The sequence below is a fragment of the Mustela nivalis genome (assembly GCF_964662115.1).
Source record: "Mustela nivalis genome assembly, chromosome: 14".
Lineage (NCBI taxonomy): Eukaryota > Metazoa > Chordata > Mammalia > Carnivora > Mustelidae > Mustela > Mustela nivalis.
The window spans coordinates 32455302-32470481 of NC_139033.1; the positions used below are offsets into that span (position 1 = coordinate 32455302).

The 15180-nt window shown below is 49.0% G+C and overlaps 1 protein-coding gene and 1 long non-coding RNA gene across 2 annotated transcripts in view; one reads left to right on the forward strand and one right to left on the reverse strand.

The window, feature by feature from the left end:
- Window positions 1-15180, forward strand: part of BCL2 (BCL2 apoptosis regulator) — a 173243-nt gene that overhangs the window by 110203 nt on the left and 47860 nt on the right. The gene's annotated exons all lie outside the window — the stretch shown is intronic.
- Window positions 183-6987, reverse strand: LOC309848115. The gene is made up of 3 exons (XR_014302824.1): window positions 6510-6987; window positions 5503-5655; window positions 183-342 (listed from the first exon to the last, which is right to left on the reverse strand). It is a non-coding gene; the product is annotated as an uncharacterized lncRNA (long non-coding RNA).

The following is a 15180-nucleotide window of genomic DNA, read 5'->3' on the forward strand; positions in this document are numbered from 1 at the left end:
TTCATCACCGTCACCAGAGGTGAAGGACGGCCATTTTTCCACGTCTCCTCAGGTAATCTGTGAGGCTTTTATTGGGTTTATAAATACTTACAAATAGACCCTAAAGTGATATAATGTCTGTGAAGTACCCAGTGCTGAGACTAACACATGGAGAAACCTTGAGAAGTGCAAGGTAACTTAGATGCGTTTGCCTGTGATTTGGTTTGATTTATTGTAGCTTTTTTCTTTTGGGGGCCGGAGAGCTCTTCCTGGCCTCCTTCTTGGCTGGAGAGACGTAGATACCTAAGCTAGGAGGAGAACCTTCTTGACCTCCAGCGTTGTTTACATTTCCAAAGGAAGCATCTACAGATGAGAAAAGTAATAGACTATCATGAAGTAAGGGTAAATATAAAAGGGTAAATATTTAAATCAGTTAAGATTATGACCTCAGGTTGTACCTTCTTCTCTGGGGCACGTCTAGAAAGAGAGAGAATTAGGAGAAGCAAGTGTAAAACAGAGTTTGGGGGGTTCCCCCCCCCCCACACACACCATTAAAGGAAGGTATAATCTCATGAATTTTTGGAGGGCAATTTTGACCTCAGTTTTGAAAATACTCAGCAATTTTACTTCCAGTGATTTTTTCCCTATATATATGAAAGACATCCATCATAGCATTGTTTTACCCTGTTTTTGCGGCAGAAGCATAAAACAAACTAACTGGGGAAGAAAAAGAAATATGTGTGTAGAAGGCTGGCTAAATGATGGTCAATTGATATTATGAAATTAAATACGGCTATCAAAAAACATGATAGATGTTCATAAAGTCAGGTAGAAAGATGTCTGAGATCACGGTAGAGTAAAAAAGTTGAAGTCTGCATGGAGAGTACGATTTCACAGATGAGAAAAAAAATTAGATGGATATATATACATGCACATACATAGATTTTTCTGCAAAAATATAAAAATACTGTTCTAGTAATATAATATAATTGGATAATTATGGAGTATTATAAATTAAGATTAATAATTATGACCTAAAGTAATACAAAAGAAGATCATTGACATACCCATATTGTTTATAGTAAAATGGGTATTATTAAAATGCTTAAAAGTTGTCAGTCTTAAGTATGTTAGCTACTTTCTGGTTTGCATTATAATTTATTTCTTCAGCCCTTATGCATATCACATAAACAATTAAACTTTAGTCCAGCTTAGAGTCATTCATAATTTCCAAATTAAAGTTTTTATTGTTCAACCAATGGTGTCAAAGACAATGGTGATCACACTGGTCAGTATTACTGAACTAGGTGCTAAGCACTTATATTTTCTCTAAACCTCATGATATCCTGAGAGATGGTGAAGAGGTGGAGACTATACCCACTGACTTAAGTAACTTGCCAACGGTGTATAGCCAGGAAGTATGGGAGCTAGCTCTCATCGACGGCCTACCGCCAAAGACCATGCTACTTCCATATGCTGTTCTGAGGTATGGCACTGGTGAGTTAATTTCTCAAAGTCTGTTTTGTTGTTGAAACAGATAAATTTGAAAAAATATGTAACAGAACACATGCTTTGTTTGCTATTTTCTTGCTTTCTAGCACATTCCATTCACCATTGTTATTACTTATTCTGTGTTTCACATTTGTCTGAACTCTGAACATATAACTATGAAGCTAATGGAAACTTCCCAAGCCCGTTTGATTCTGCTGATATTTCCATAGTGGAAATGCCAGCCCTGCGTTAGCGGGGCCAAGTGGAGCCCTCCATCTGAACGCTGCTCCTGCCTTCAGGGTTGGACCTGATTCAGATTTGAACGCCATACCGTGGTTTCTTTTCTTGAGATAAAGAACAAAGAAAAATTTTGAAAAAGCAAAAGCTGCTTTTGAAACACTCAAGTAATGTAATTTTTCTTAGCTGAACTAATTTTAGGCTTGGCCTGGTTTTGATTTACGAGATTGCCGCAGTTCCGTCGGGAACACGCAGGGTGGCTGCAGACACGTCACAGACAAAGTCAGAGGAAGGCTTTCCCGGGGTGCCTGGTGGCTCTTGGTTTCGTGGCTCAGGTCATGATCTCAGGGTCATAATATCAAGCCCTACGTTGGGCTCCGTGCTCAGCAGGTGGTCTGCTTGGGATTCCCTCTCTCTCCCCCCGCCAAGTAAAAATAAATAAAATCTTTAAAAGAGGGACCAAAAAAGCCCCTTCGAAGCCTCCATCTCCCTTCCTTGCTTTTCTGCCCCCCTTATCCATTCTTCCATTCAACCCTTCCCTGAGACCTGGTCTTCAGGTGATCCTGCAACGTTCTAAGGTCAGTGGGGGTGGGCAGAGCTATGGGACTGTGCCTGCCAAATAGGGAATCCAGTCCAGTCTTAGGAAAATGTTTTTTAAACTCAGTCCTACAGGAAAAATAATCAAATTTCCCAGTTACCTGTAAAGAGAGAACAGAATGTGCAGAAGCCCGGAGGTAAAAGAGAATGCAGCATCTGTGAAGCTGCGAGTCTCCAAGGGCCTGACCTTGTCTTTTGAATGAGGATATTGACTACAGATTAGTTCCTTGACCTGGTTCAAGGCCCATAATATCAGGGTACAGAACCTCCTAGAATAAGTGGTTTTGTTTCTAAACATCCTTCCAACACCGCTGCTTCTGAGGCTGTTTAGGACTCCTGTCTCTCGTGGCTGGTCCTACCTGTGTCATCTTCCTAAATTCATCCTGGCAGATGACACAGCTGGGCAAGGGCAAAACCTTAGGGGACGCCTGTGGAAGGGAAGAACTGCTGGTTCCTGGACAGGAACAGTCAGCATAACATCCTTCTCCTTATCTTTTTTGAAGATTTATTTATTTATTTGAGAGAGAGAGAGAACACAGGTGCACATGCGTGTGAGTGGATGGAAGGGGCAGAGTGAGAATATCTCCAGCAGACTCTCACTGAGCTAGGAGCCCGTGGGGCTCAATCTCACGACTCTGAGCTCATGACCTGAACGGAAACCAAGAGTCAGACCCTCAACCGACTGAGTCACCCAGGCGCCCCATATGTCCTGTTTTTTAAAACAAGGAAATGCTTAAGGCTGACGTTTCTGTTTTCAATGATGAAGATGGGTATTCACATGAGGGCACGACAAAAGGAAACAGAATACCCCAGCCTTAGAGGCTAAGCATTTGGGCTATTTTTATGTGTCACCAACAGAAACATCAAATGACAACTTGTTTCATTTCTCTTTATGCATTGGACACTAAGGCCTGCTTCTAAATCTTAAGTTCTGTTAACCCCTCACAATGCACAAACCTAGTTTTGCAGTTTGTACACACCAGAATTTGGGGCTCTTGTCTGTCCTCCAGCCAGTTAAGGAAGCCTTTCTCCACATTCTTTTCCTTACTCTGCCTTATCATCTAAATTTATTTTTTGCCCATGAATATGAAAACTGAAAAGATGAAGACCACATTTGAACATGCATGTGTGCCAATGTGCTCATCAACCTGAAAAAACAAGAATCATATGTATATTGAACTTCAGAAAGTCCACTGAGTGAAAAAGGCAATTGTACTTGAGGTTTTAAAATGACAGATCTATTCCAGTTCAAAGTCAGTTATACATTGAATGGTAAAGGATAAGAAATAACACATGTTGGGGGGGCCTGGGTGACTCAGTGGGTTAAGCCTCTGCCTTCGTCTTGGGTCATGATCCCAGGGTCCTGGGATCGAGCCCCACATTGGGCTCTTTGCTCAACAGGAGAGCCTGCTTCCTCCTCTCTCTCTGTCTGCTGCTCTGCTTACTTGTGATCTGTCAAAATAAAATAAATTTTAAAAATCTTAAAAAAAAAAAAAGAAATAATACATGTTTACTATTCAGGGACAAGAGTGGTCATATCATGTACAAAATGAATTTAGTTAAAAAAAGAACCAGCAAAATGTGATTCTTCTAATTGTCAGCAGATTTCCACTAATTATAAGTTAAATGTAGTCAGTAAATCCCTTAGATAAAAAAGCTAGTTGAAAACAGAATCCTGTAGTAAATATGAAGTCTTTTTGGATATATTAGTCACATGTATGTAATAAAGACAATAAATCGACATAAGCAAAGTTATGATGAAATGTGTATAAAGCACTTTGAACTTCACAGAAGTAAGCAAAGTATAAATAGATAGCGTGCTCAGGCGGAGAGAAAATCAAATGCTATTTTAGCACTTGGTCTAGTGGTGATTTATTATTCAGGCTCGGCAGCTGAGTCAATGTTTATATGGTGTTTTATATTAACTGAGACAAAAAGGGTCTGTACACATCAGCGTCTCGGATAGATCACTGAGTGAGCAACAGAAATGGCACCCAATGGCCACTCCCTGACGAGCCAGGGATATATGACGTTTTCAGTATTCACCCTAAAAATTGAAGATGTTCTGACGATTTTGTCTGATAACAAATAGGACTTGAAGAGAGGCAGTGGAGCAAATGTAACAGAAGAAGCCAGGGACATGGTCAATATTCCAAAGCAGGACCCAGACTGCCTGGATCCAGATCCCCGCTGTGTTGACCTTGGGCAAGTCACTTCTCTGGGCCTTCCTTGTTTCTTCATCAGTAAGTGGGATCAGTAGTGGCCCCCACCTCCTGCGCTCGTGGCGGCAGTGAAATGAGCGTTAGCGGTGAGACAGTGAGCATCGCGTGCGATGCAGAACGAGCAGAAGCTGTTCTTTCTCCGGCTGCGCGCACGTTTCACGACCATCTCTCGAGCACCTCCCTTGTTCCCACCCTGCTCAGCCTCGTCCGTACCTTATGAAGTTACAAAGGACGGCTAAGTCTATCTGACTTCAAGACCCCACCTTTTCTCGCAACAGACAGAGCAGCTTTTTCTTAGAACACGTCTCACAGAAAGCCTTCTGAGATTCCTTCCGCCCAGTTCTGGCTCACTCCTTTATCGGCGTGGGCTGCGTCTTTATTTGTGCCACTGACGGTGTTTGGTTTATTTCTTGCGTATACCTCCCCACTAGATCCTGTGTTCTTTGAGAGCAGGCATCTCTCAGACTCCTTCTGGGCAACCCTTCTGACTGAAACTCAGTCTGATCCTAGTAGAATCAGGGATGGCTGAAGGAATAAACACCAGAATTTACGGCTGCTGTGAAATTTCCCACCGAGCTAAGAGGTAGAACGGATGCTCGCTTCTCCTTGCCCGTGGAAATTATGCACAGCCTCCAAGCCCTGTGAAACTCTGGTCGTTTCTGAATCTAGTCTTCGCTCCAGAAAAGTATCTAAATTCAAGAAGTAGCCATGAAAGGTCTTCTACAGTGTGTTGGGCTACCTGCATGGGAAGACTGAGAGTGGGACTCCAAGAGACTTGTGAAGTGTGACTTTTGGGACTCACCACGTACAGGGTCTGAACCTCATCTTGGTTTTTCAAAGATTGGGTGGGTCCACTCCCTAAAGACAGATCCGTCTCTCAGGGCCTGACTCCCATTAGTGCCCCCCACCCCCACCCAGCCAGGTGTTCACACCCCAGTGCCAGCATATTGATTTGTAAGCAGACACGTGTGCTTACCTGCCCCAGCCCCTGGTTTCTCTGTGGGTAGATTTTCTTGGGAAGTCAGGTGACCTGAGGTCACGTGTTGAGCCCAGAGTCTGAACAAAGGAAGCTAGGAGACTGCATTGGTGGTCGAGGGAATGGCACCAAGATGATGTCACACACTTATTCCTAAGAGAAGGAGAAAGGTTGGCGGGAACACTGCCAATGGTGGCCTTTCCAGCTGACGGAACAGCAGCTGACAAGCCTCTGTTCTGATCGGTGTCGTCATCGCTGAATGCATCATTGGGATGTAGTCACACCTTTCAGGATCCTGTCCATTCTGTTTCTTTAAGGTGCCTTTCTCTTTCCTGCGTCGGCGGCCCCATGTCTGTGCCAGCGTAAACCTGGAACGGTGCCTATGAGAGGGGCAGGGCCCTGCGGCCCATGCTTCACGGTGCACCCCGTTCAAAAGAAGCTCCAAGTCAGTCGATAACCGAGGAGCAGAGTTGTTCTTGCTAAAACAAGTCGCACTGCTTCAGGTACACAAGAGACGGGAAAGAGAAGAGAGCAGGGAGCCTCTCCAGCGCATGCTTACTGTTCCCACTGCGGGACTGCAGCTCTCCGTGCCGAGATCTCAGGCACGCTCCTCCTGGGGCCCCCCACCCACGCAGAGGGCGACCAGGGTATCCTCCCCCTCTGAAGTCCTGCCGCGCACGTGGCCACCCGCACGCCACCCCTTGTCCTCCGTCACCTTTCCCGAGTTGGTTTAACTCTTGACGCCTTTGGAAACCCTCTCATTGAGAAGCTGCCCCAAATCTCCGAGGTACCCACAGGCACAGCTGAGCGGGTGGCCAAGCGCGGGGCCCCGTCTGCAGCTGTCTCTCAGGAGGAACAGCTGTGCTAAGCCAAGTGAGTGACGCCTCTGTCCCTTGCCATCTCCGTGCACCCACCTCCACGCAGCACAGGCGCAGCCCACAGGGAGCCTTCTGGGATCTGGGACGGGTCCCCGGACACGAGCTCCGCCCGAGGCCCACTTTCCTCACCTGGGGAGCCGGGGGAGCAGACACACCAGCTCTGCTCTGCTCTTCCTCATTCCTGGCCCAGAGCCAAGCACAGGGGCGTCCCAAGGGGTCTTTTCAGGCTCTCTCTGGTGGCTTGCACTCAGGGGGTGCCCTTGCCCCGTCTGCACCCTGATCTGCCGGCTGGGTGTGCTCCCCGTAGAAAGTTCTGCGTGTTAACCTTTCTCAGAGTTTCCTTGTCTGTGGCTAGTAGTGGGTTTAAACTCCACCTTCAGTATGACACGCATTTGCTCCTTCAGTGGTGACCTCCATGCACCAGGCTTGGTGCCAAGAGCTGGGGATACAGTGTGTGCTTTCCACAGCCGTCCCCTGACTTCTGTGGGGTGCGGAAGCCTCAGCTGTTTGTGTCATGCTCCGTCTCCAGCCAGCTCGTCGCCGGTGGGCCACAGTCCATGTTATGCGCACTGTGCTTTGCAGTGAGTTGCTCTTGTCCTCAGGCGAATGCCCAAGGTAGGAGCATGGGGTTTGGTAACAGTCTGAAAGACCGCCTTAAGGAGAGTGGTGCAAAGCAGGGCTTGGTGTAAAAGTTTCCATCCTCTGCCACGTGTGTGTGTGTGTGTGTGTGTGTGTGTGTGTGTGTGTGTGATGAAACCAGGGAGCTGGTTTGCAGAATGGGCCAGTAAGGCTAGTTTTAATAAAGGTCTCCTTTCTGGTATGGGGCTCCCCAGGAGAGCAGGATGGGCGCAGGCACCCCTTGTTTCAAGGGGGCTAAGATGCAGGCGGCTGTGGTTGCTGCTCTCTTTCTCTGTGCCCAACTTGTGGCCGTCACCTGGTCCCCAGCGGAGACCAGCCAGGCCGCACTTTGCCCGTTGAGATGTCAGACTCCTCACTCCCTGTGCTCCGTGTGCCTCCGGGATATCCGGGTGTCATGTCAGCTAATATGAGGGTCACTGGAGGCTGCCTCGTGTTTCTTCACAGCGCCTTTCTTTATGACAGCGGGCGTGTGGTCAACCACCTTCTCGGCCCGGGCGTGTCCAGGTGACATTCCTGGTTCTGCGGGCTGCATCCGGCGGGCCTCAAGGAAGTAGGTCTCCGCGATCCTAGCTGCTCGCGAGCATCACGCAGGAGAGTTTGTCTGCTTATTTATTTATTAAAGATTTATTTCTTTACCTGAGAGAGAAAAAGAGCGCACGGAGAGGGAGAGAAGCAGACTCCCTGATGAGCCGCTGAGCGAGGAGCCCGGCATGGGTCTGGATCCCACGACCCTGAGATCACACCCTGAGCTGAAATCAAGAGTCGGATGCTTCTCCAGCCGGGCAACCCCGGCACCCCTCTCGGATGGCCCGGAGTGTTTAAAAATCCTGATGTCCAGGCCACATCCCAAACCAGGTCCACCAGCCGCTCAGCAGGTAACACTCAGAACCTTCTGAGTGACGTCGCCACGTAGACTGAGACTGAGCATAGCTTCTCTGAAGAAAGGAGAAACGGTGACGGCAAAGCAAGACAAGGGAGAAGGACGGAATCAGGAGGAAGGGGAGCGACTAAGGCTGCCGGGGTGTGGTGGGGCGGGTGGTAGAGCCAGCAAGTCCCGCCTCCCTCCAGCTCCCCTGCAGGACAGCCACGTGCCCGCCCAGCCCCTGGGGGGTGAACGTGCAAAACGGAGGCAGCTCTGGGATTCAGTCGTGCGAGAACACTTCTGGGTTTTCCCGCTTCCTGACCGTGCATCCCTGGACACAGTTCACGTGACCCTCTCTGAGCTGCTGAGTCCTTATTAGTGGGACAGGGATGCTGGGTCCCACCAAGGGGGCTGTGTTGTGGGTTTGCTGGAATGACGTGAAGTTGGGCGCATGCCAGGCTGTCGGCAATAATAGCTTGATAAGGCAATTAGAAGAAATTTACATTTCTGTTTTGATAAAAGTTCACCAGCTCTTCTCATCAGTGACTTCTCTCCGCTCTCCTAAAAGGCAAGGGTTCTGCAGTTCTTGGTTTAGGAGGGCTGACGATAAGTACAGAGGCCTGGGCTCATGCAGGAGCCAGTCTGTATTTTTACCAGGTCCCTGGGTGATTCTGATACAGCCCACGCCAAGGGCCTTTCTGTAAGGGAAAGCCAAGTCCTCGCCTTCTCTACAAGGGAGGCCCAGGACATGCTCTGTACCTGAGCCTCACCGTCTCCCACCTCCTAGTTTCCCAAAACTTCTAGTGATGTCTGTGAACTTCTGCCGCACCCCAACACGGAAAACGGGTTGCGAGGCATGTTGGGGCCCGCAGCCTCACAGCAGGGTAATTCCACCTTTATTTACCAGTCAAACTGAGATGAACTCTAAAACTGGCAGCCTCCAAATTAGTAACCTCCAGCCAAAGGAGGCAAAAATCTCTTCATTTCTGACTAGGAGGCAAAAATGAGTGTGTCTCTCCCTTTTGATACTGAGCCTTCAGTCATCAGCTATGAGAGTGCAAAACGAAACCAAGCACCCCCCGGCATTAATATTTATCTTTAAGGGCACGAGAAGCCTCTTGGACCAGTGACTCGAAGAATCTGTGCATTGACAAGTTTCCATGGGCATCATGAGAGGGCCGATCCGCGGAGCCCACCAGGACCCTCGGTGGCTTTCCTGCTCGTTGCTTTGTTGTAACTGTAATAGGAAAAGAGGTGTCTCCCCATGGGAGCAGCTTCTCTAGGGGCCCTGCTCCGAAGACCCGGCCCTCTCGGAAGGGCTGGAGAGGCAGGGAGCACTGGCGATGGGGCCCCAGCGCAGGAAGGGGGTCTGCTGAGTATTCGTGGGAGCTCCTTGTGCACCTCATGGCAACATCAATCCCTGTGGCTTCTTGGAGGTGGAGTTCTCACCAGATCCGCCTAGCCATTTACTTAGCTGGTGGAGAGCGATCATTCACAGGGCTCTGGCTGGCCTGGGAAAGCGGAAAACACTGAGGAGACTGAGCCCGGATGGGGCAGGCAGGCAGCCCTTTCCCACCTCCTCCCTCCAGGGGAATGAACGCCACTGCCCACCGGAGGAGCCCTGTAAGCACAAGGCCGCTGGCCCGAGCTCTCACTTCCATTCCACAAAGGGAAAGAGGCGATTCCCGCTGCAGTTTTTGCTTGAGGACGAGAATTCCAAGCAACACCCAGGGCTTCTGTCTGGGGGAGGAATTTCAGTCGCCCTCTGTCCCCTGCTCTTCGCAGTTGGGCGAGCGACTTTATACGTGACGTTCATCTTCATGCTGCTGAAAGTCATGTTCCATAACCTGTCAGGGGCTGGAGAAATACCTGCTGGGGCTCTTCAGGGGATTTGGAAGGGAGAGGAAAGGAGAAAAGGGAAATGAAGGCAGGAGAGTTGCAGCAAAGGAAGGGTTTTTTAAATTGTGACAACATAGACAGCCCGCCATAGGCTTCTTTAACCGGGGACCCTGGAGTTCTTCCATGAATGAAGGGGGACATTAAACATTCATCAGAATACCTTTGTGATATGTGTCAAAAGTTCATTGAGTGCCAGGTTCCATTCAAAACACCACACACGTGAGCTGATGTCATCTTCATAAGAACCCGAAGCTGTGACACAGGCACTTAGTGCTCTCAGAAAGGAGGACGAGCCCAGAATGACCATCTCATGACTTGAATCAAAAGATTTCTTTCTTTAAGCAAGGAGTATTTCTTCGATGTCAGCATCCATCTGAAGAGCAGTGGGAATATTCAGGCCTGGAAATGGCCGAGGATCTTGGCTGAGATGCACGCCCTAAGGGAGGGCCCCTTAGGTGGAGCGGGAGCCTCTGTCCTGCACCCCAACGGGTAGCTCTCTGGGACAAGCCCATGGGATGAGAACTTCTTCGGTGCGGCCCATCATTCCTTGTTTTACAAATGGAGCAGGAGAGGAAGCGGGGAGGGAACCCCATAGATGTAGCCGGCTCGGCCGCTTCTAAAGATTTGGAACCAGATGAGAGTGTCAGTGTCTCTGGGGGTATTCAGAGCTGTCTTCCTGAAGGCGGGGTGTCCTGTGTAGTCTGAGAATCTGGCAAGGGTGCCAAGCCAGGGAGCTTTCTGGCAGCCTCTCTCAGACTCTCTGGTCTTTCCTGCCCATGCCTTGAGAGCTCACATTCTTTTTCTTCGCCTCACCAACGCCAGCAACTTTGCTGAGCACCTCCCTGGCCCTCGGGAAATGTTCAGCCGTGGGTGGACCATTCGTCTTCACTCTCCACTGCAGAATCTTTGTGTGTCGGGGGCAGAAAAGTAGGTAAAAAAAAAAGGCTGCTTCCTTGGCACCCACGCCGCGCCTTGGGAGACCTGCTCCAGGATTCCCACGCAGGCTCAAGAGTGAAAGCAGAGAACGAGCCAGAAGATCCTTGCCGCTTTATTTTACTCTTATTTTTAAGTTGCGAACTGGTACTTTTCCATTCATTTTAATTGAGTCAAGGCCCGTGACTTTTGCGATCCCCAAATCCTCCGTAAATTCACGGCAACTGGCTTTTCCCACCCCCCACTCAAACCCCACTCCCTTGCCTGCCTGGGAACCTGCCCTTTAAATTTGACATGGCTAGGATTTTAATCTCTCCTCAAAGGCACAGTGACAATTTCACAACAAAGCAGAGAGGTTGGGTGGTGGGTGTGTAGGGGGGGTTGTTTTCTGCTCCCATTAAGAGAGCAACTGTTCTGTCTTTGTCTCGTGGGGCCAGCTTTTGGCACCAGACCGGGGAGACCTCAAACTTGGTGTTGCAACATCCATCAGACCCAAGTGTGTCTGGGATCCTTGAAGGTGAACTGCAGCTGTTTGGATAAAATTCTAAAATCTTGTTTGTGAGATTCTCGGGCCTTGTTTTACAATCGTTCTTCTTGGCAGAGAGACCAGGAAGTTTTACTTTCCCAGGATCCCAGGCAGGTAATTGTTTTCCCAAACTGCATTTTAATCTCAGATGGAAATGGACATTTTTCATTCTGAGAACCTTCACCCACATCTCTAAACTGTTTTCATTCGCCCTGTGTGTTGGGAGAAGCCAGACAAATCCGAGACTCAATTACAGAATGTTCCCCACCCCTAAAGTGCCTCTAGATGCATTTCCATCTCTGGTTATAATTTAGGGACATTTACATTTCCTTTTTAAAGATTTATTTATTTGAGAGAAAGAGAGAGCACGAGCAGGAGGGGTGGACGGAGAGGGAGAGAGAATCTGGAGCGGGCTCCCTGCTGAGCACAGAGCCTGGCAAGGGGCTTGAACCCAGGACCCTGAGATCAGGACCTGAGCCAGGCACCCCAGGGCCATTTATATTTCTGAACAACAGTTAGGAGCCTTTTAGTCTCTTGGAACCTTGGAGTGCTTTCCTATTAGTTGGCTGCCCGTGTCCAGCAGGCCGGTGATCTCCTAAGGATGAGAATTGGCAAACTCGGTTACTCAGGGCCATTTTTAAGCAAAGCTACTAACTAGCTGGTAGTTTAGGCCATAGCCGGGTACCTTCGTGGCCCCCAGTCTCCCCCTGATTTACCCTGAGGCCCCTTGCATAGAGGACCTAGGCCAGAACCAGAGCCCCAGAGCCCCCAGTTCTCTTCCCACCCCGCCAGCACATGGGACTGTCCGCTCAGAGACGTGGCTAATGATGTCGAGCGTGCACATGCCCGTGACGCTGGCTCAGTGGTGCTGTTCTTTGGAGAAGGACGGGTGAGTTAATTTTCCACTCTTGTCTCTTCCTGGAGGTAGGGGGAGCGTGTGACGGGTGCCCACCAGCCCCTCCATGGTCAGCTGTCCGTCTGCGCACACACAGGTCGGCTTGGGAGCTGGACTCCTTGGACACGTCCTACACCCCACTTCTCCAGCCCCCCACCCCCCGCCACCGTGAGCCACTGCCATGTCGTACCAGGGCTCTGTTTTGTGAGGGTCATTAAAAACCTAAAAGCCAAAACCCTTCATGGGGAACAAGCTGAACTTGCCATAGTGTCTTTGTTGCTCATCCCCAGAGAGCCACCCGTCAAGCCTGGTGCTAGGTTCTCTGACACTGGAGAGGTCGAAATCCAGTTTGAAATGTGAGCAAAGATTCCAGGCCAAGGCTGCCTTCAGCGGGCGGCAGGGGCGGTGGATGACAGAGGTGTTGTGAGGAAGGCTTGCGGGGCCGCGTGGAACCTGTCCGTGCTCTCCTAGGTGGGCTACTGAGGAAAGCAGGGAGGAGGCAGACAGAGCTTTCTAGGCTGGGGGGACAGCATGAAGGTGGAGGGCCCAGGGTGGGTGCTCAGAGGATGGCAAGGGGACCTTCTGCCATACTGCCGTGGAGGGGCCGCTCTGCCTGGGTCGCTCTGCCTGCTGTCACATGCCCCAGGTTAGCTGTTTGGGATTTTTTTGGTCAAGTGTTCATTGCTAGTCTTCATTTTTGGAGAGGCAGGCTGGTAGAGGAGAATTAGATGGGCTAGACAAAGGAACAGCTGAATACTTAGCACTACTCCTGCCCTTAGGAAAGGCGTCTTTGGTACCTTCTCTCTGAGGGATCCCAGCAATCGACCCAAGTCTGAGTGTTCCTGTCCTTGGACATACCTATCACTCACTCATTCCCTTATAACTCATCCATTCTTTATTTCACATATTCATTCACTCATCCAGTCAATCAACAAACATTTCCTGAGCAAGTGCTTCCTCACGCTGGGCACTGCGAGGCAGACAAATTCCTGTTATGAGTCAACAGCAGGAAGGTTCTAGAAACCTGGTCCCCAGGGGCCTGAGCCCCACCATGGGTCCCCTAAACCTCCCTCACATACTCAGTGTGGGTCTCTGGTGTCCAGAAGGTGTGAAGAAAGGGTGAGAGACAGAGCCACTTTTCTCAGGCTGAGTCTCATCATTATGCAAAACTCTGGTTAGCCTGCAAGCGATTGTATCGCCAGCTTCTCTCAACACTCTATTTCGTTCCCGCCAGTGCCCCCCACCCTCAGAAAGGAATATCCCGTCAACGGACCATGCAGAATGCTGACAGGAGCGCCCTGAATGGCTCGTCTGGGAAGGTTCACAACCAAACGGCTGTGTCCATAGTTGGAGCCGAGATCATTTTTTAGCTTTACCTTTGCCTGAAGGTACCATCCCCAACTGTCACCTCCCTTCCCATCATCCTAAGTCACATCTCTGGTATGAGTGCTTCCCATGTCTCAGGCTCTGAGGATCCTGGCGAAGCTGGTGCCACTGACAGCCTCGGGTCGCTCTGCTCTTAGAGGTGCGAGACCCACAGAAAGGTGGAGAGCAGGGCTCACCTGTCCTGTGGGCTCTGAAGGTGTGTGTACGTCAGTAGACTGCGGACTGTCCCAGTAGCTTCGTTGTCCCCTGTGGCCTGGGCTCCAGGCAAGCTAGCCTCCCCCGCCCCCACCTGCAGAGTGGGAGGAGGGAGAGCAAGGGTTCTAGGATCTGCTTGGAATCTCATCTCTAGTGTTCTGTTGACCAGCCGGTTCCGGCCGCCTCTCAGCCTCCCCGGGCGCAGCTTCCTCACCTTCGGGCTGTTTCTTGAACTCATTGGCAACACAGGTTTCTTGAACCCATTGGCAACACAGGTTTAGCACCGTTAGGGACATCAGAGAAACGAACCAGGGCTGGAATTCACCTAGGATGGCTCTGCACCTCTGTGTGCGTTGTTTACAGCCAGCCCGAGTCGGCTCTCATTGGCCCGGTGCACCCCGTGCTGGCTCTTAAATACTTCGAATGTGACTCCTGGAAGTAATTTGTGTGAAAGAGTTTGCAGACAGAATGGCACACCGTTAGCTCATTTCACCGTGGCGTTCGAGTAGCTGCCTTTCCCAAGTCAGACTTAGAATACATTCCCTCTGTACAGTTTTTCATCAGCTGACAAATGAAGAATCTTCAAATTAGCTTATATCCTTCGCAGCTCAACGAAGGAGAATAACTGCGACGTTGAAGCTTGGACCTTCTCACCCAGCATTTTCTGGGAGTGCTGATGACTTGGCTTCCTGAGGTTCTGGGGAAGGAAATGTACTTGAGCCTTGGAAAGTGTCCGAAGGACCGCTCATGGTGGCCTTTTGATTTGAGGAAGGTGACTTCAGACATAATATGGCAGAATTCTATAGAATGTCAAGGTCTCCCTTAACTTGGATCTGTGGCTCAGTGTGACCTCTTCTGTGAAATGGCAGGCAATAAGCATTTTTAAAAGGGGGTATGCTCTGTGGTTCTTAACAGAATTCCACAATATAAAATGTGTGTGTGTATATAATTAATATTCATATCTATATCTTTGAGAATTAAAGCTATGTGCCTTCTCCCCAGAAAAATTCATAGACACAGGAAATTTAGCCTGGAAATTTAAGGAAAAAATGGATTCCCCAAAGCTGAAATTTCCTAGTAAAGGATTTCTGTTATCCATGGGAGAAAACCCTGGTCTAATGTCCTTTTCTTTGCTAAGATTCTTACTATGCTTTTATTCACTCAAAAAGAAACTGCAAATCAAATTTTATCATAGTCAATATTCTACAATAAATATTTCTTTATAAGCACCACTCTCTGAAATTTTCCTGCTCCTTTTGTCAAGACTGTACCCAGTGAAAAAAGATCTGGTACAAAAAAGCAGTTTCATTTAATTATTATAGTTCATAGTAACAGGGCTTGATATATAAAAGGGGAAATTATTATATGGATGTGTATTAATTTATTTCAAAGCTTAACTCCAAAACAAGTAAATGTTTTTTCACTCCTCACTTGTACAGGGTGGAGATGGACTTTTTTCTTTCAA